Raw genomic sequence first — 21,627 nt, forward strand, 5'->3', positions numbered from 1 at the left:
TGACCTCTGAAACACATTGACCTGTATTTAGCAATCCTAATAAAAGCATGGAATAATTTATTCACTCTTGAATTGTGATAAGCGCGGCGTAACACCCGGTTTTCTTCATCTTCTGGCTACTTTGGGGCTGTATCTGTTTTCACCTTGATGTTACGTGAATATAGGAGCTGTAACATAGCTGCATGGGACCAGAACAAGGCCTGAAACAGAATTTGTTTCATCACCAGAGCAAGCAAGACGAGAGACAGGTATAGGCCTCTTGCTCAGAGAAGTTTGGCACTACACGATCGCCTAATCTACCTAGTCTGGAACTGGGGTTGCCAAGTAGAGATGAGCGAACCTCTAGAGGCTCGAGTTTGGTTCGGTTCGTCGAACGGAAGCCGCGTTCGAGTTGGGTGAACCGTTCGACGAACCTCTCGAACCCCATTGAAAACAATGGGATGCAATCACAAACACATAAAGACACATAGAAAACACCTTCAAAGGTGTCCAAAAGGTGACAAACAGCTCCCAAGACAACACAAACACATGGGAAAGTGACAAAGACAAATACCCATGCGAAAACTAAACAGCTGGACGAGGAAAAAGAGGAGGAGACACAGATATATGATTAGATGCAAGTGGCTATCGATGCCATTACTGTGCAACTTAAGCCTTGCTCATTCTAGGCTTCCAATCTGGATAAATTGCCTGAGCTTGCCACTTATGCCTTGGGGATCTTGTCATGTCCCGCAGCCAGCGTTCTCTCTGAACGTGTATTCAGTGCTGCTGGGTGTGTGCTGACAGATAAGCGCACGCATCTGTCCAGTGACAATGTGGACAGACTAACGTTCATCAAGATGAACGAGTCATGAATCCACAAGGACCTTTCTACCCCTGTGTCATCCTGGGGATGTGAAAGGCAGATGTATTTTTGAGAATGCTTCATGCAAAGCATCTTTGTAAGATGATTTAGTGACTAAATGTAGAACTGGTGGAGGAAGGTTGAACTAGATGGACCTAGGTCTTTTTTCAATCTAAGTAACTATGTAAGATTGCAACTGGGGGACAACTGATGCCAGTCAAGTGCAGTGTGTGTGGCCCAATTTTGGGAAACAAGGGAGACTGTGGTTGGAGTCCCCTTTGCTTTTGAAAAAAGAACCAAGATGAACAAGACATGGATCACAGAGGACTTTTCTTCCCCTGTGTCAGCCAGGGGAGGCGAAAGGCTGGTGTATTTTTGAGAGTGCTTCATGCAAAGCATCTTTGTAAGCTTGAAAATGGGGGTCAACTGATGCCAGTCAAGTGCTGTGTGTGTGGCCCAATTTTGGGAAACAAGGGAGACTGTGGTTGGACCCTTGCTGTGTGATAGGGTGCATTTCACCACAGATACTTTAACCAGTAAGCATGGACAGGGGCGTTACATGTCGCTGACTGGGCACTGGGTAACTATGGTGAGAGACGGAGAAGGGTCTGTTGTACAAGTCTTGCCGTCCCCACGAGTTGTGTGTCAATCCTTATTCTGTATGTAGAAGTTCCTCCACTGCTTCTGCCTCCTCAACCTCATCTGGGTCCTCCATCTCCACCCAAACCCTGTGTGTTCAGGCCACCCGCGTTGTAACTGCGCACAAGGAATCCCACACACCTCCTTACTGTGCTGGCAGCAGAGCTCAACGGCATCAGGCGGTCGACTCTTTACTTTGAAATGTCTGGGAAATGTGAGTCACACCGCTGAGGAGTTGTGGACGGTAAGCTCTGGAGAGTGAGAGTTCATCAATAGTTGTCTCTACTCAACCAGCAGCCAGGGAAGGCCGGGTGCGACAATGATACAAACCTGGCTGCGGCCCTTCTTCATGGCAATGTGACACACGTGCCTTGTATGGCTCACGTGTTGAACCTGGTTTTCCAGCAATTTTTAAACCACTATCCTGGCCTACATGGCCTTCTGCAGAGGGCACGGTGTAACGCCTGCGTCGATCCACACACTCAGACGGGCTGTAAAGGATAGGCTAGAGGGAAGCCACTCACCAAGCAGGACCCCCAGAACCCTGAAACCCTTTAACCCCTATACAGGGACTTGGAATTACAAAGGGCCCAAGGTGATCAATACCTGTGGAAGGCTGCAGTCCAAGAGAGGAGTAGTCAGGCAGGGTCAAACCATGAATTGAGAAACAGGAATAGAATGGGACGGCCAGGACTTAATCAGAAAACAAGCAGAGGTAAAATGCGGATCGGGCAACGAGGTACATAAACAGCAGGCAGGAGACGTAGTCAGGAAACAAGCACACAAAATCACAAAACAGAACTGGGCGGAACAGGAACTTGAGGTTCAGAGCTATGTCTGGCAGTGGTAAGCAGACAGGATGGGCCTAAAAAAGGGTGTGGTGTCTTCCCATTGGTTGTAGCTGAATGATGAGACTTCATCTGTGAGATACCCACCACCTACATTCAGCCTGTGGTTCTGTATCTGTCAAGGTAACGCAACCCAGTGGGTGACCATAACCTGCGCCCACCTGCGCCGCTGGCATTGACTCCTTTCCCATCATCAGCACTATGCACGAAAGGAACACGTTGTCACCTGGCGACCGGAGTACAAATTGATTGAGTGGACTACGTTGGTGACTTAACAACCGTGTGCGGCAATGATGCAAACCTGTCTGCGGCCCTTCGTCAGGGAAATGTGACACACGTGCTTTGTATGGCTCACGTGTTGAATCTGATTCTCCAGCAATTTTTAAAGTACCATCCCGGCCTACATGGCCTTGTGCAGCGGGCACGCTGCTATGTGCTCACTTTCATCCTTCGCACCCACCAGCTCAACAACTTTCATCGCTCCTGAAGTCTTAGGGTCTGGCGGTTAAACGCTGGAAATGCGATTTTCCGACACGCAGGAATTTGAATCTGCACATGTTGCAGCGTCTGTGGCAGCACCGCCGAGCCCTGCTGTAATACGTTATGACGTATAGCCTGGGCTAACTAGATCCAGAGGTGGTGCAGATCACGCTGCTGGATTGGTGTCAGATCAAGGACCTATGCACCCTTCTTCACAGTTTATAAATGTCGACGAAGATATTTAGCACTGGCGATGCCATTATCAGCATGACAATTCCTGTCATCTACATGCTGGAGCACACTCTAAACATTATTCGGAGTCAGGTGGTGGGACAAGAGGAAGGAGAGGAAGTACAGGAGGAGTAATATGCGGAAGGGATAACAAGATCTACAAGGTCCAAACGGTCAGCTGCACCAAGGCGGAAGGCATGGGATGGTGGGGGAGAGGGATTAACAAGGGCGCATAGTATCAGCAAAACTGAATTCGAAGTAATGCTGACTAGTGGGTTGCTACACTGTTAGATCCAAGGTACAAGGTGTTAGGTACAAGACAAAATTTGACGAAATAAGTCCTACCATACAAAGGGACGCACGTATTCAGGAGTATCAGCAGAAGCAGGTACGCAATCTTAGCTCGGCTTTTCCACTAAATATCAGTGCTACACAGAGTGAATCTCAACGCTTTGTCATGGCTCGGAGGAAATGGTCTTTTACTTATCCACATCTGAGGGACCAAGGTCTGGCTGCTGTGCTGAGACGGCATTGAGTAGGGTGTCCCTGCTGAGTTGCAAATTTGTAAATATACAAAATGAGTGGCAAAAGGCCATATGCTCGTGGAAAGGGGAACAGATGTGTTGGAAAGGAGAAAAAAGTTTGTGTCCGTGGGTTTGGTGGTTAAGCAACAGTAACATCTGCTGAAGAAACAACATCTGTTATGGGGGGACTGGCAGATTAGGATACGGTGGTATATATCACAATCGCCAGTCGGGACCACTGTGCTCCCAGATGGAAAAGGAGATGCTGCCAACGCGAAGGTTAGGCGGAAGATACAGAGCTGGTTGGCTCTGAAACGAATAGTAGCCTGAACTGAGTTAGGCTGCTTTCACACCTCCGGTTTCTGCAATGCGGCACAATCCGGCACTTTGCAGGAAAATCGCAACCGTTTTTTTTTGCTGCCGGTTGCGTTTTTCCTGCATAGACTTTAATTAGTGCCGCGTGGTCTTGCGTTCCATCCGGTTTTTACCGCATGCGGCAGATTTAGCCGATGCGGCGGCCGGATGGAACGTTGCCTGGCACGTTTTTTCGTGCGGCAAAAAAAAAACGCATCGCGCCGCATCCGGCCGACGCGGCACATTTTTCAATGCATGCCTATGGCGGCCGGAAGCGGCGCGATGCGGCAAAAACCGCATCCGGCTGCCGCATGCGGTTTTTGCCACTGCGCATGCTCAGTAGCATGCCGCAAGCGTCAAAAACCGGACGGGCCGCATGGGAAAAACTTATGCAAAGGATGCGGTGTTTTCACCGCATCCGTTGCATAGCTTGCACAGCCGGATTGAGCCGCACAGCTCAAGCCAGATGTGAGAAAGCAGCCTTAGACGACACTTAGATCTGGAGACTGTGAAGCCTGTTAGCGTCACAGGGTCCACACACCCAGCCCAGTAACTCCCTGTTAACAAGACAGGGGCCATTGCGTACGCTGTCCATGTGTGTAGGGGGCACACCTGTGGACAGCAGGAGCAGCAGCAGCCCAGTTAATGCCACTGGGCTGCACTAGCAGGACTGGTAGGACAGGAGCTGGTCTTAACTGTTCTGCGTTACCAAGTGTGGTGGCGGCCTGCACCGACACCCTATCCCTGCCTACCTCTGGCCTAAAGCCGCAATGGGTTCAACACATGGAGGTGTGCTCTTTCTGAGCATAATAGAAGACTGCGCACCTCCTTGTTGTCTCTAGCCCCTTTTATAGCCTGGGTCCTCCCCAACCAAGGGTGGACCACAATGCACCTCCAGGAGCCAAAAGCAGAGTGCCACGTCATCAGTGGCATAACCAGCAGTCTATTCGGAACCACCACTTCAATGATGACCTCATGGCAGCCACGACCCAAACACCTCACCAGTCACTGAACAACAGTCTCAGAAAAAAGACTATCAGCTTCAGCATGCTCCCTAGACAAAACACTGGACTTAGACACAGCATGGAGTCCAACTACCTGTGCAAAGAGGCTTTTCGCAAGTGTGGGAGCATGCACTGTAGCCTGAACTGAGGACTTAGCCTCAGGAATGGCACAGTGAGGCTGAGCATACTCAGTAGGAGAAACACTGGACTTAGGCTGTGGCTGGGGTAAATCGGCACACGCATGCGCACTAGCCGCCTCTCCACACTTAGACGTGGAGGAGAAAGTAGCCAGCTGGACGACCCGAGGCACGGACAAAAATGGCAGCTGATGCCTGGGCGCAACTGGAACCGCAGCAGGCTGCAAGCGTCTACGGCAGCACCAATTCGTAACACCAACTATCAGCCAAAAAAAGAGGTGTACTTCTTCCCGTGGATAATCTGATATGATCCCTTTTTTCACGGACACGACCATCACTACCAAATGTAGATGAGGCACCAAAACAGCAGCTGCTTCAATGGATCTCAAGTGCTACATAAAGTGGCCTCTCCTCCACCTCAAGTTCAATATCCCAAAAACTCCATTCTTCTGTGGTGTCAACCCAATCGCTCTTGCTTCCTAACAGCTCTCAAGTTTCCACCAGCCCTGCTGAGTATGGGGTAACAGAGATGGTTGAGTCTACAGAGCTGTTCAGTCACACTATAGCCTGGGAATCAGAGGTCTGCTCCAAAGCTGCTGTGAGTCCAGACAAGGAAATGATCTGCACTTATGCCCAGAAGCTTTGTGAGTTGGATCCAGGCCCCCATGAAGAAGGTGCTGAGCATAATGTACACCCTCATTCCCAAACTGTAAATCCTCCTGGTGGAGATAATGGGGAACATGCTGATGAGACTCAGATACCTTATTGGAACGACAACTTTACTATTCGGTCAGGGCAGGAAGAGGTTGGCTCGGAGGACATCGGACGAGGTGAGGGAAAACACACAGGGGGATGATGAGGTTAGAGACCCCACTTACTGTCAAACCAAAGTCACCCAGTCGATGAAGTCAGCAGAGGAGGTGGAGGAGGATGCTACTGACGACGAGGTTACGTTGCGTCTTCCTGGACAGAGAGAAAGTACTGGAAGCATGTCAACAACTGAATCCTCAGCCACAACTCTGCCTCTGAGCAGAAGTCATGGTGGTTCTGCAGGTCGCATGGACTGTAAGCCTTGCTTAGCCTGGGGCTTTTTTGACATCGCAAAGGATCACCCAAGTCATGTCATCTGTAAGATTTAAAGCAAGAAGGCCTGCGGAGACACCATCACATGTTTCTCAACGCTGGCAGGAAACTAGCCAGGTCTTTCACCGGGAAGGAACAACCACGGGAAGGGCAGTCTCCAGTCAAGGAGACCACCTATGCCAAACATGGTATCCAGCCACAGACAGCCGTTTCGGGGTATTTGCCCCTCATCAGTGTGGAGTAGGAATCTCGCTAGTGGGACATTGCCTAGTAAAAGACTATGTGAGCAAGGATGGTTGACCTTAGGGAGATCAACATACACCACTGCGGAGACACCATCACGTGTTTCTCAACGCAGTGATTCTAGAGCAATGCCCCCTGGGAAATATTCAAAGCAAGAAGGCCTGCGGGGACACCATCACATGTTTCTCAACGCTGGCAGGAAACTAGCCAGGTCTTTCACCGGGAAGGAACAACCACGGGAAGGGCAGTCTCCAGTCAAGGAGACCACCTATGCCAAACATGGTATCCATCCACAGACAGCCGTTTCGGGGTATTTGCCCCTCATCAGTGTGGAGTAGGAATCTGGCTAGTGGGACATTGCCTAGTAAAAGACTATGTGAGCAAGGATGGTTGACCTTAGGGAGATCAACATCCACCACTGCGGAGACACCATCACGTGTTTCTCAACGCAGTGTCCGCAGTGGTGGATGTTGATCTCCCTAAGGTCAACCATCCTTGCTCACATAGTCTTTTACTAGGCAATGTCCCACTAGCCAGATTCCTACTCCACACTGATGAGGGGCAAATACCCCGAAACGGCTGTCTGTGGATGGATACCATGTTTGGCATAGGTGGTCTCCTTGACTGGAGACTGCCCTTCCCGTGGTTGTTCCTTCTCGGTGAAAGACCTGGCTAGTTTCCTGCCAGCGCTGAGAAACATGTGATGGTGTCCCCGCAGGCCTTCTTGCTTTGAATATTTCCCAGGGGGCATTGCTCTAGAATCACTGCGTTGAGAAACACGTGATGGTGTCTCCGCAGTGGTGGATGTTGATCTGTAAGATTTGTCACCAATCTCTAAGTAGAGGCCAAAAACTCACTACTTAGAGTACTTCATCCATGAAGTGTCACGTGTCACAAGTGTCACATGAATTGATAGCGTGAGGGTGTATTGATCAGTTTTATCCACTGTGAATGCAACATGCTTACTTGCCGTTCATTGCATGCATTGTTGCAGACTACCCACAAGGGGCTGCTGTTTTTTTCCATCAGCCTTTGACCGTTTGGTCAATATAGCAATAGCAAAACGGTCTTCGACTGTGGACTTGGAGAGCGGAGGAGATGCTGTCTATGAACAGAAGGAAAAGCTAAAGGTGTGTGTTACAGAAAGGAGCCTCCGCGGAAACACTTCGGTCAATTGTGAGGGGAGTCGTGTTTGAGATTGGTGAGGAGGACTGTAACACCTGTGAGCAGCATCCTGTGCCACAGACCGACATTCTTCTGGTGCTGTCTATACTTTTTACTGTGAGAGGAACGTAAATTCTGTATTTATGGCAACTGGACACCACAATACCCGTTTACGGTAGGCTGGGCCCAGACAGTAATGCGTGCCCGCAACATTTTGTTTTCCTAGCAAAACACATATCTGTTCTGGTTAGGCCGACTATATAGACAATAAGACTTGCTGCCTCTGCACTGTCAAATTGTCACTTACAGTTAAAATCATAGAGGGACAGCGACACGTTTGCATTGACTACAAGATTTCCAGGACTCTGTTGCTGAGCTGTGTGGTTTTCATTCACACTGTTATCTGCCTTATCTGTGAGGCTTCAGCTAACAAGGGTATTCAGGGGTGGTAATGGGTTTTGTCTATGTTTAGGTAGATAAGTTGTAAGCTCTTGTCATGCGATACTGGTAAGTCGTGTTCGCACACACACATACACACGCACACATGCACACATGCACACGCACACATGCACACATGCACACACACAATTACTCCTGCTACGCAGAGGGATTACCAGGTAGTAGGCAACTATTTAGACAGTCCCTTAGTTAGGCAAAAGTTGGTGAGCAGGGGGTATAAATTGCCATTACGAGTGTCGCAGCATAGGGGTGTAGGCTTTTGGAATTGTGAATAGAATGTTCTATTCTTTCAGTTTTATGCATGGTTCTTATTGTTTGTTTTGGGAAAGTTAAAGAATCATTTATCAACCCAACTGCCTAGAATCCTTTTTCTAGTGTGTGGTTTTGCTGTATACTGGGGAGCCAACTCTGTACACTACTTTAAATGAAGCATAAGTCGCAGTGGAAAGGTCACTATGCTACAATGCGGCCTAGCGGGGCGGTGCAACCACCGTCTGCCCCATCAGCATCTGCGTGCTCTTCATCCTCTGTTTTTTTGGGGACAGCAGTCACACATGCTTTTTCATGCTGACCTTCCACCCAAATAAAATTGCATGGCAAAAGTGGGCAGGTGGGTACAGTGCCCGGGTTCTGTGGGTACCAAGACAGGAAAGGAACAGTAACTTAGTATTCCAGACACTTTTAGGATGGCAGCAAAAGTGTCAGCTCTTTAGGCAAATAAAATTGCATGGCAAAAGTGGGCAGGTGGGTACAGTGCCCGGGTTCTGTGGGTACCAGGACAGGAAAGGAAAACTAAGTTACTATTCCAGACACTTTTAGGATGGCAGCAAAAGTGTCAGCTCTTTGGGCAAATAAAATTGCGTGGCAAAAGTGGACAGGTGGGTACAGTGCCCGGGTTCTGTGGGTACCAGGACAGGAAAGGAAAACTAAGTTACTATTCCAGACACTTTTAGGATGGCAGCAAAAGTGTCAGCTCTTTGGGCAAATAAAATTGAGTGGCAAAAGTGGGCAGGTGGGTACAGTGCCCGGGTTCTATGGGTACCAGGACAGGAAAGGAAAACTAAGTCACTATTCCAGACACTTTTAGGATGGCAGCAAAAGTGTCAGCTCTTTGGGCAAATAAAATTGCGTGGCAAAAGTGGGCAGGTGGGTACAGTGCCCGGGTTCTGTGGGTACCAGGACAGGAAAGGAAGCCTCACTTTCTATCCCTCCTAATGATGAAATACAGCAAGGAATTCCCTGAGCTTAGGTACACAGACGCTGTTATCTGAAGCTGTATACAGCGTTTCCATTGACCTGCCTGTCAGCTATGGCTCTGAGCTCCTGGAAATCAGCCCTGAAAAGGGCTGAAAAAAACTGCAGTCCCTAATCTGTATAGCGCTGTGTGTATAGCGTACACAGTAGGAGCAGCGTCAGCAGCAGCGTGAGCGGTGACTGTCACCTACACGCAGAAAGCAGATAATGGCGGCGTGAGGGAAAATAGCCATATTTATAAGGCAAGGACATGTGACATTCACAGCCTATGACACATGCCCTTGCTTGTCTGGCAAAAAGTACACTTAGCTGTGTGTGTGTGTCTGTGAGTGGCTGACATCCTGGCCCGCCCCACTGCACGCGCGCTTAGAGAAAAAAAAAAAATAAATGGCGATCGGCATTCTATCAGCATCACAGATCTAAACCGCGTCCTCCCCGCACACTATACGCTGAAATTTGATAATAGTGTGAATCACAGTGACTCACACTATTAGGCTATGTGCGCACAGTGCGTTTTTCGCGGCGTTTTTGCGCGTTTTTCGGGTGCGTTTTTGGCCTCAAAACTGCAGGACTTTGCTTCCCCAGCAAAGTCTATGAGTTTTCATTTTTGCTGTCCGCACACATCTGTTTTTTTCAGCTGCGTTTTTGTGGTGCCACAAAAACGCAGCATGTCAATTATTCCCGCGTTTTTCACTGCGCTTTTCATCCAATGAGTGCAATTGAGTTGAAAGACGCAATGAGAAACGCAAATTGCAAATATAGCTGCGTTTTGGTGCGTTTTGGTGCGTTTCTAAGACCAAAAACGCAGCGATAAACGCAGGAGGTGGGTAGTAAAGTGACGTGTACAGGAAGAGGATTCCTTCTGTCAGTAAACACAGAAGCGTGAATCCTCCCGGTACCGTCACCGCCGCGTCCACCTCCCGTCCTGTGCATGTATGCTGCCATGCGGCGCCATGTCTGGGCGGGAGATGGAAGCGGCAATCAAAAGTGAACAGTAGAAAAAAAAAAAAGTTATACTCACCTGTCTGCAGACTCCCGGTGCCATGTCCGCTCCCAGATTCTGTCACGGTATCGCCGCTCCGGCAGTGTGCACTCTCCCCGGGTACGTATGCCTGCAGGATGCAGGACCTGGCGATGGATCACCTGACCTGATGCAGTCACCTGACGCATCAGCTGATCGTAAGTATCGCGGTGACGCGGGCGCCCGGCCGGTTATCAGCGGATGCGTCAGGAGACTTCATCCCTGATTACCGGCAGCTGCTGCAGCGATCGGACGGGATCAGACTCCCGCCCCATCGCTGCAGGAGCTGCCGGTAATCAGCACATAAGTGAGTATTTTTTTTTTTTTTTTTTGCACTGATGCTTCAGCTGATTGTATAATCGGCTTTTATACAATCAGCTGATGTGTGATGTGATTCAGGCACTTGATCCTGACACATCATCTGATCGCTTTGTCTTCCAGCAAACCGATCAGATGATATTGGATCTGGATTGGACGGCGCGGGACCCTTGACCCAGGATTACTGCGGAGGGGGGTTTATTTCAATAAAGATGGAGTCACTAATTGTGTTGTGTTTTATTTCTAATAAAAATATTTTTCTGTGTGTTGTGTTTTTTTTTTATCTTTACTAGAAATTCATGGTGGCCATGTCTAATATTGGCGTGACACCATGAATTTCGGGCTAAGGGCCAGCTATACAGCTAGCCCTAACCCCATTATTACCCGACGAGCCACCCAGCTTCAGGGCAGCTGGAAGAGTTGGATACAGCGCCAGAAGATGGCGCTTCTATGAAAGCGCCATTTTCTGGGGTGGCTGCGGGACTGCAATTCACAGCGGGGGTGCCCAGAAAGCATGGGCACCCTGCACTGTGGATTCCAATCCCCAGCTGCCTAGTTGTACCCGGCTGGACTCAAAAATTAGGCGAAGCTCACGTCATTTTTTTTTTTAATTATTTCATGAAATTCATGAAATAATTAAAAAAAAAGGGCTTCTCTATATTTTTGGTTCCCAGCCGGGTACAAATAGGCAGCTGGGGGTTGGGGGCAGCCCGTACCTGCCTGCTGTACTCGGCTAGCATACAAAAATATGGCAAAGCCCACGTCATTTTTTTTTGGGGGGGGGCAAAGAAATCCTGCATACAGTCCTGGAAGGAGGATGCTGAGCCTTGTAGTTCGACAGCTGCTGTCTGCTCTCCTGCATACACTATTGGATGGAGGATGCTGAGCCTTGCAGTTCTGCAGCTGCTGTCTGCTCTCCTGCATACACTATTGGATGGAGGATGCTGAGCCTTGCAGTTCTGCAGCTGCTGTCTGCTCTCCTGCATACACTATTGGATGGAGGATGCTAAGCCTTGTAGGTCTGCTCCCCCTGACTCTCCCTCCAGCATACAGTCCTGGATGGAGCATGCTGAGCCTTGTAGTTCTGCAGCTGCTGTCTGCTCTCCTGCAGGCACTATTGGATGGAGTATGCTGAGACTTGTAGTTCTGCAGCTGTCTGCTCTCCTGCATACATTAGTGGAGAATGAAGAACATATTGAAGAAGGAAATGACATCAGACCTTTTTTTTTTGTTCACTGATAAAAAACGCATAAAGACGCAGTGAGCAAAAACGCAGCAAAACGCAGCAAAAAACGCACCAAATCACGGCAAAACGCGCACGTTTTTTGCCGCGTTTTTTGACGCGGGTGCGTTTTTGTGCGTTTTTTGCCGCAAACAACGCACAAAAACGCAGCGTCAAAAAAACGCAGTGTGAACCTAGCCTTACAGTGAAAAGCCAGCTAGCAAATAGCTAGGCTTTTTGCTGATCGAACCATTCTCGAACGTAACTCGAGCTATCGAGCTTTTAGCAAAAAGCTCGATTTCTAGTTCGATCTCGAGCACCCCCCAAAATCACTCGAACATGAAATTCGCGAACCTCGAACCTCAAACATCGCTCATCTCTATTGCCAAGTCACTGGACATCCATGAATTGTTCATCTTTATGAACATTAGGCAGTGTATGTACACTTTTAGAGGAATTATAGAACCGGTAGTTGGAATTATAGAACTGCCATGCACGCTGTGTGCCTCCCTGTTGTGTTGTGAAAAACTACTGTTAAGATGGTCTACAAGCTTGTTTTGATAACCCTGCATTCGTGTGTCCCTTTCCAGAGGTGGAAGCATCTTGCTAAATTGACTCTTGTATTGTGGATCTAACAGAGTGGCAACCCAGTAGTCAGCACTATTTCTAATCTTAACGATACAGACATATGTAGCAAATAATGAAGCAAGAAGGCGCTCATGTGTCAGACGCTTCTATGAGGTCCAAGTCCATGTTGGGTTAGTGGTGGGTTAATGCTCAATATTGCCTCCTCCGTCCCCTCACACCAACCACGGACAAAAGAGATAGGACCAATATCTTCTTCGTCTCCGCAGTTTTCTGCGCCCATCACCTCTTCTTCCTCCATTTGGTGCTGTGCTTCTGTACCTTCACTACCAGTTTCTCTGTTACCATGCGCCCGCCTCCATCGATTGCCAACACTCTTCTGTGACACACGCCAGTGCTATAACTGTCTGGACCTTACAGGAAATGTAGTCCCTTCCTCATCTTCCTCTGCTTCCTCCTCTTTCTCTGGGACCCCAACCTCCTCCTGCAAATTATTCAAAGTGTGCTCCAACATATAGATTAGCAGAATAGGGATGCTGATGATGGCCATTTCAAAACTGTCATGGAGGGTGCAGAGGCCCATTATTTGTGCCCACTCCGCAAATGTAATTTGCCCCACATCCATACTGCGTTGTCCAAGGTTATGCCTCAAGGTGTACTGCAGCAGTCCTTGCTGCTGCTGGCACAGTCACTGCAAAATGTGCATAGTGGAATTCCACCATGTCGGCACATCGTATATCAACCGGTTAACCAGTAGGCCGAAACTCCTTTGTATCCTTGCCAGTCTATTAGCTGCGTGGTGCGAACGGTGGAAGTGAGCACACACCAACCGTGCCTTCTGCACCAGCGCATCCAGCCCGGGATACTGGGCTGGAAATTTCTGTACAACTAGGTTCAGAACATGAGCCATCACATGTGTGATGTTGCCCAAGCATAGGGCCGCTAATAGGTTTGCACCATTGTCACTCACGGCCTACCCTGGCTCCAGGTTCAGTGGAGACAGCCTTTGATCAAACTTGGCCCGGATAGCAGTCTACAACTCTGCAGCTGTGGGACTGCGTTCTCAGATGCAGATTAATTTCAGCACTGCCTGATTGCGTTGAGTCCTGGCTGAGCTAAATGGAGGTGGGGGGATACTCTCTGCACTTTTTGAACACGTGTTATATTAAGAGAGAGGTTGATTGCACAGGTGGAAGCTCTAGAGGAGGAGGAAGCAGAAAATTAAGCAGTAGATCCAGAATTTTGGCCCACAAGCCTTGGAGATTTCAACACTTCAGAAGCAGCCACTTCTCTACCTGCCCCAGCAGCCACCTGAGTAACCCAGTGCCCAATCAATGAGATGTAACGTAACGCCCCTGCCCATGCTTGCTCGTCCAAGTGTCAGTGGTGAAATGCACCCTGGGAGACACAGAGTTTTCTAAGGAAAAGGTAATCTTGGCTGAGACTTAATGGTGTAGCGCAGGCACAGCTTTATTAGAGAAGTAATGGTGACTGGGCAACTAGTACTGGGGGACTGCAACTGCCATGAGGTTTCGGAAACCATCTGTATCCACCAGCCGGAAAGGCAGCATTTCTGTGGCCAACAGTTTCAATGTGGAAATGTGGCGCCCTGGACAAGCCAGGTCTTCACAGAACAACACCAAAACACCCCACACCCCGGTTAGGCACACCAAAGCCAAAACACAAAACCCTTGTTGCCTCCCTCCAGGGGCTGATGTCCACACCAGGGGGTGGGCCAGGCAGTTGGTCCCGCCCACCGAGGAGTACACAGTCCTGGAGGCGGGAAAACAGAGAGATGAGTTGTAGAGGAGAAAGTGAGAGGAAGGAAAGTAGCAGTGGAGCAGTCTGAAGTTGGTCCGGGTGTGTGGCCCGGATGATACAGCAAGGTGGGCAGACGGTGGTGACCGTCTGCAGGAGAGGCTGATTGGAGCGAACCGAAAGGACCGTGGACGGGCGGTGGCCCGGCGGTGCCAGACCGGCGAGCAAAGAGAAGCCAGCACCATCCGGCAGGGCTTACGGACCCCGACAAGGCTAGGAGTCGCCGTGAATTTGTCAAATCCATTAGCGAAGGGAACCTCCTGGGTTTCCCAGCAGCCAAGTCCCGATAGAAGGCAACAGTCCAACCGTTAGAGGGAAACACAGCCACCGCCAAGGCTACAGCTCCCAGGGCCAGAGCCTGCGGGCAAAAGGGGCTCCTTCAGCACATATCCAAGCTGGGGAGCGGGTTACCAGTGGGAACCCATTGAAGCCGTCTACACTACACAGGTGCAGGGAAAGGCAGTCACCATCAACCTACCGGGAGCAGAAAGCACCGCAGCTGCCTGTGGGACCCATCCATCCAGCCGTGTGTTTTACCAAGAACTGTGTTTTCATCATTGGCTGAGTGAGTACCACCGTGCCGTGAGGCACAGCGCTGCCCCCGTGACCCTGCACCTCACCAGGCCCTGTAACCCGCCTGCCATCCATCCATACCTACCCCTCACCGGGCACCGGGACAACCAACCCTCTACCCACGGAGGGGAGAACCAACATCCAAGCTGCTCCCAGTCATCGCTCCCGGGATCCCCGTCCAGAGCAGCGGTGGTGTCACAACCTCACCACAACCGTGGGTAGCGTCACGGACAATATAAATCCCCAAAACCAATCTCCCCTTTTCACTCACGGGCGAGGAGCGCCGCTCGAGGCCCCGGGATCCGGCCTGCCGCTCGAGCCACCACCGAGCAGCGAGCAAGCAGGCTGCAGCAGAGCCGGACCCGAGCAGTGGGCGAGCGCTGCGCCTTCCTCCGCCCGCGACAACTTGGCGTTGCGAACAGGATCTTACCGCTCTGCTGTCTGGTAGAGGTGCGCCTTGTGACCGCCGGAGGTGTCCGGCCGAAAATTTTAAGAAGCCGCCATCTTGGGCGCGAAAAATTCCCGATCGAGCGTCTCCTCGAGCAGTGGAGGCGCAAAGGCCTAAACCCCACCCCTGTATAGGAGGAGCCGGAAAGAGACTAAGGGGGACGGAATGGCAGCTGGCCGCATGTGAGCGCGGCTATAAAAGCAGGGACGCCAGGACCCTGCGGCCATCTTGTTGCTGGTTCCTGGAAGAGGCCGCCGGAGCAATGTATATGCCGTCCCGCAGCACCGTAGCCCCCACGCCTGGAACTGCGGCGTGGGTGGAGGTCCGGACCGCTCAGCTTCAACAACGGCTGCAGGTCAAAATGCAACTCCTCTTGGAGGAGTGGGAGGCCGACATGGCGGAAGTTGTGGCGACCGTACGGAGACGCGAGGAGGAGGGAGTTTCGGAAGGGAGGGTGAGTGACCCACGCCCCTGTACCCCTAGTGGGTCTGTCATCGCGGCTGCGGGACCCGGTCTAAACCCGCTCGCCCTGCTACCTCCCCCGCTACCCGTGTTGGCTGCCGCGACCTCGCCACTAGGCCCGCTACCACCACCACCGGTAGCGGTACCCCGCACGTCCGCCCAGGCAGATCGGCCTGCAGCCAGAGCCCGTGAATGATCGGAACTGCTTCCGTGGAAGGTGCCGAAGCCTGAACCAGAGGCATCTGCGGAGACTTCTCCCGAGCCGGAGCCAACAAGTCGCTCCGTGCAGGCAGCCCAGCGGAAGAGGATCCCTGCGCCCATCCCCCACACCTCGGCTGAGGTTGCGCCGGGTTGCCGCTGCAGGGCAGCACCCCAGGCCAAGTCACCGCGGGACCTTCCACCCAGATTGCCAGTGGTGGGCAGTGTCCAGAAGGTCTCGCGGGGCCCGACCCATGCGCCGGGGCTCGCAGCAGCCCCGTATTGGGACCGGGAGCCAACGCCGCTGGGCCCGGAGATCGCTGAGAGGGAGAGAAAGAAGGCGGAGTTGGTGGCCCGCACGATCCGGGAAAAAGAAAGCCTCCGTCAAGCGACCTTCCATGTCCGGGGCCCACTCTACAAAGGGCAGGTGAGGCGGTTTGATGTCCGCCGGGGCTATAACTTTATCTACAAGCCGGGCCTGGAGGCCGAAGTCTTTGTAGCCCGGCGGGATGTCAACGCCCACCTGCCGGAGGAACACCCAGGCCGCAACCTAATGCCGGGAGACCTAGTGCAGTACACCCGGCACTGCAGGGAGAGGGGGTGGTTCGCGTTGGATGCAAAGCTGAGGGGCAGCCAAAAGGCCCGAGTGTCTACTGCGCCCCCTCCCCCAGCCGACACCGAAGAGCCTGAGTAATGGCAGCGGAGCCCCGCTGCAGTTGTCCCCGTTGGGACCACCAGTAACGTTTAAAGTTTCTAAATGATAAGAATAATTGATGAGAAGTTCACCTGATTTGCTGCTTGATAGAACCGGTCGTTGCCGGCAACTGGTCCCCGTTGGGACCCCTTACAACCAATGCGTAGAAACTGCTACGGACAAGCCCGAGAACTAGCAGGGCAACCACAAACTTGTGGCATGTAAATAAAAATCTTTTGTTGGCTTGTTTCCGTGACCGCCTTCAGAGAGGCAGATTGGAGGAAGGGCCCGCAGTGGAGCAGGCTGGGGCCCAGCCACCACCGGAACCGGTGGCGATCCTCTGGAGGGGTTCAGGGGTCCCCATGGACGCGGGTCCCCTGAAAGTAGCAGTGGAGCAGTCTAAAGTTGGTCCGGGTGTGTGGCCCGGATGATACAGCAAGGTTGGCAGACGGTGGTGACCGTCTGCAGGAGAGGCTGATTGGAGCGAACCGAAAGGACCGTGGACGGGCGGTGGCCCGGCGGTGCCGGACCGGCGAGCAAAGAGAAGCCAGCACCATCCGGCAGGGCTTACGGACCCCGACAAGGCTAGGAGTCGCCGTGAATTTGTCAAATCCGTTAGCGAAGGGAACCTCCTGGGTTTCCCAGCAGCCAAGTCCCGATAGAAGGCAACAGTCCAACCGTTAGAGGGAAACACAGCCAAGGCTACAGTTCCCAGGGCCAGAGCCTGCGGGCAAAAGGGGCTCCTTCAGCACATATCCAAGCTGGGGAGCGGGTTACCGGTGGGAACCCATTGGAGCCGTCTACACTACACAGGTGCAGGGAAAGGCAACCTACCGGGAGCAGAAAGCACCGCAGCCGCCTGTGGGACCCGTCCATCCAGCCGTGTGTTTTACCAAGAACTGTGTCTTCATCATTGGCTGAGTGAGTACCACCGTGCCGTGCGGCACAGCGCTGCCCCCGCGACCCTGCACCTCACCAGGCCCTGTAACCCGCCTGCCATCCATCCATACCTACCCCTCACCGGGCACCGGGACAACCAACCCCCTACCCACGGAGGGGAGAACCAACATCCAAGCTGCTCCCAGTCATCGCTCCCGGGATCCCCATCCAGAGCAGCGGTGGTGTCACAACCTCACCACAACCGTGGGTGGCGTCACGGACAATATAAATCCCCAAAATCAATCTCCCCTTTTCACTCACGGGCGAGGAGCGCCGCTCGAGGCTCCGGGATCAGGCCCGCCACTCGAGCCACCACCGAGCAGCGAGCAAGCAGGCCGCAACAGAGCCGGACCCGAGCAGTGGGCGAGCGCTGCGCCCTCCTCCGCCCGTGACAGAAAAATTCAAGCACTTTGCTTGCTTATGAGTGGGAGGAAATACTCTTTTACGTTATCATGACTAGGTGACCAAAGGCTGACTGCTGTGCTAAGAGAGAATGGAGGAGGGTGTGCACAACCGATCGGTGGACTGTACGGGAGGTTTAGGGGTAGATGCAATGCTGCATTGAGAACCATGCGGTGTGCTCGATGTCTCACGTGGATCTAAAACACCAGGGATGCTCACTTCCGTAACACCTGATCAGGGCCGTATTTGGCATTCATGCTGCTCTAGGCACTTTAAGTGGTTGCGCCCCTTACTGACAACTCAAAATATGAATATGAGCATATGACATCTATTTAAAGGTAATGTGTCATGTGTGGCTGCCAACGAAATCAAGTGGAATAGGCTGTCCACTAACGGAAGGAGTTCTTATTTCTCTTGGGATAGGATGAGCTGGCATTTGCTCACTAGACCTTTGACTAACAGAACTTCCCACATGTACACATTCAACACGCCGCCTATTCATCTCTATACGACAACCTCGTCATGATTTACCACTCATGGTTAATGTATTCTTCCCCTTTGAAACAGATGTTTTTCAACCCTACGCCCACACCTGTCAGACAACTGACACAAAAGATAAATTATTTAGTTACTAAAAGTTAGAAGAACACCGTTTTACCTTGTGCAATAACAATTTCTCAGTAGGCACCGCTACCAATACGTATAAATATATTTCAGTGCGTCATTTAGAGCAGACTTCGAAAAGTGTCAACCACTTTTTAGATTTTACTAAAACCTTTATTAGGCCCGCCAATAATACTTGGTTATACCCAGTGCTCTATTTTTAAATTTTTCTACAGGCAATTACAATTTCTACGATACAGTGTGTAGATGCTGCACTAACAATTTTTTTAAGACCACTAGTAATACTAGTTTTAATTTAATTTTTGGAAAACAAATTAAAATTGGCAAGATATAGTGTGTATACTGCACTAGCAATACCTATTAATGTATTGGCAAATACAATTGAACAACCCACCCTTTGTGTCCCTGTGCACTAAAAGGTCCCTAAATTTTCCCTATATACCTGTAGCTACCTATTTGTGGGGGTTGGCACCCTAGGTTAAAATAGGTTGGTGCCCCTGCTCCGCGGCGACTTGCCCTTCGTGTTGTTTCCCGATTGCTGTCTTATAGGGGATTTAAATAGGTATAGACACCTGTGGTGAGGAACAGATATAGGTTTTTTAAAAGTACAGGACAGATATAGCTTTTCACCAGTCTGAACAGGAAATATAGAGCACTATTAAAATTGTGTTGACCCACTTGATGGACTGACACAAATTTTAACGACCAACGCGTTTCTCCCCACACTTTTGGGGCTCATCAGGGGTCTTTTTTTTAAAACCATAGACAACACTGTATATATTTAAATTGATAGGAGGGTATCATGTGATGGATTTTCGGGTCCAATATGTTGATAGAGATTTACTTTTGTTTTTTCCCCTAAATTAAAGGGAAAACAGATCTATATCAGATTGCTATAAGATTTTTATAATACCTATTCAATAGGGACTGGTTGTTATCACTATACCTTGTAACTTCAAATTCCTTCTCTTTTTTGGTTTGTTGTATTAATTTTGCAGAATTGAACTAGTGGAGAGCGAAAATCAGTACTATGTTCACTTAATTTCTATACTGTGGAAACATCTTTTGTTTTTTATTTTTCCAATCTGGAAAAACTGGTGAAAAGCTATATCTATCCTGTACTTTTCAAACCCCTATATCTATTCCTCAACACAGGTGTCTATACCTATTTCAATCCCCTATAAGACAGCAATAGGGAAAAAACAGGAAAGGCAAGTCCCCGTGGAGTGGGGGCACCAATCTATTTTAACCTAGGGTGCCGACCCCCACAAATAGGTAGCTACAGGTATATAGGGAAAAATTTAGAGACCTTTTAGTGCACAGGGACACAAAGGGTGGGTTGCTCAATTGTATTTGTAGTAGCATGTCTTGAATTCATAAAAATTAATAAAAATAATTCAAACAAAAATTCTATGAGTAGTCTTAAAGGTAAAAAATAACTGTGAATGTAATTTGGAGCAGGCAGCAATACCTATTTGGATGCCTCACTGGCAACTATTTTTAATGCACTACAAGTACCTGCAATTCCTATTTCTATGATTTAATGTGCCAATTTGTGGCATAACACCACCTCTCCCTACAGTGCACGTCCCTATTCTAAACTATCTCCGGCATATCTAGCTAAACTGCCTAGCATTAAACCCCTAATCTCACTATCTAGCAGCAGCATCTTCCAGGACAAGCAACATTCAGAAAATGGAGCCAACGCAAAATGGCCGCTATTTATATGCACACTGATATGTGACTTAGCATATCTCATACTCCTTCTGTATCCACCTTGAGAATGTTTGCTGCACAGTGATTGGTTGCAGGAACATCCGCAAATAAACTTAACTCCCTAGTGACGGAGCTAATTTTCACCTTAATGACCAGACCAAATTTTGCAATTTTGACCAGTGTCCCTTCATGAGGTTATAACTCTGGAACGCTTCAACGGATCCCAGTGATTCTGAGATTGTTTTTTCATCACATATTGGACTTCATGTTAGTACCAAATTTAGGACAATATTTTTTGCGTTTATTTGTGAAAAAAAATGAATTTTGGCAACATTTTTGAAAAATTTGAAATTTTCAACTTTTGAATTTTTTTACCTTTAAGCCAGAGAGTTCTGTGACACAAAATACTTAATAAATAACATTTCTCACATGTCTAGTTTACATCAGCACAATTTTGGAAAAAAAAAAAAATTTTGTTAGGAAGTTAGAAGGCTTCAAAGTTCATCAGCAATTTCTCATTTTTACATCAAAATTTTCAAAACCTTTTTTTTAGGGACCACATCACATTTGAAGTGATTTTGAGAGGCCTAGGTGACCGAAAATACCCAAAAGTGACCCCATTCTAAAAACTGCACCCCTCAAGGTACTCAAAACCACATTGAAGAAGTTTATTAACCCTTTAGGTGCTTCACAGGAACTAAAGCAATATGGAATTAAAAAAGCAAAAAATAAAATTTTACCTAAAAATGTTGCTCTACCCCAAATGTAATCACTTTTATAAGAAATAACACAACAAAATGGACCCCAAAACTTGTTACCCACTTTCTTATGAGCGCAGTGATACCCCACATGTGGTAAGAAACCTCTGTTTGGACAAATGGGAGGGCTTGGAACAGAAGGAGCAATATTTGAATTTTGGAAAGCAAAGTTGGCTGAAATAGATTGCGGGCACCATGTTGCATTTACAGGTCCGATAAGGTACCTAAACAGCAGAAACTCCTCACAAGTGATGCCATTCTGGAAACTAGACCCCTCAAGGCTTCTATCTAGGGGTATAGTGAGCATTTTGGACCCACAGGTACTTCACAGATTTTGATAACGTTACATTGTCATATTGAAAATTTTCATTTTTTTCTCAAAAATGTTGCTTTAGCATTAATTTTCTCACTTTTTCAAGAGGTAATTCCAAAAATTGGACCCCAACGTTTGTTACCTAACTCCTTATGACCACTGTGGTACCCCACATGTGGTAAGAAACCTCTGTTTGGACAAATGGGAGGGCTTGGAACAGAAGGAGCAATATTTGAATTTTGGAAAGCAAATTTGGCTGAAAAAGATTGCGG

Source organism: Anomaloglossus baeobatrachus, chromosome 6, assembly GCF_048569485.1.
Source record: "Anomaloglossus baeobatrachus isolate aAnoBae1 chromosome 6, aAnoBae1.hap1, whole genome shotgun sequence".
In the NCBI taxonomy this organism is placed as follows: domain Eukaryota; kingdom Metazoa; phylum Chordata; class Amphibia; order Anura; family Aromobatidae; genus Anomaloglossus; species Anomaloglossus baeobatrachus.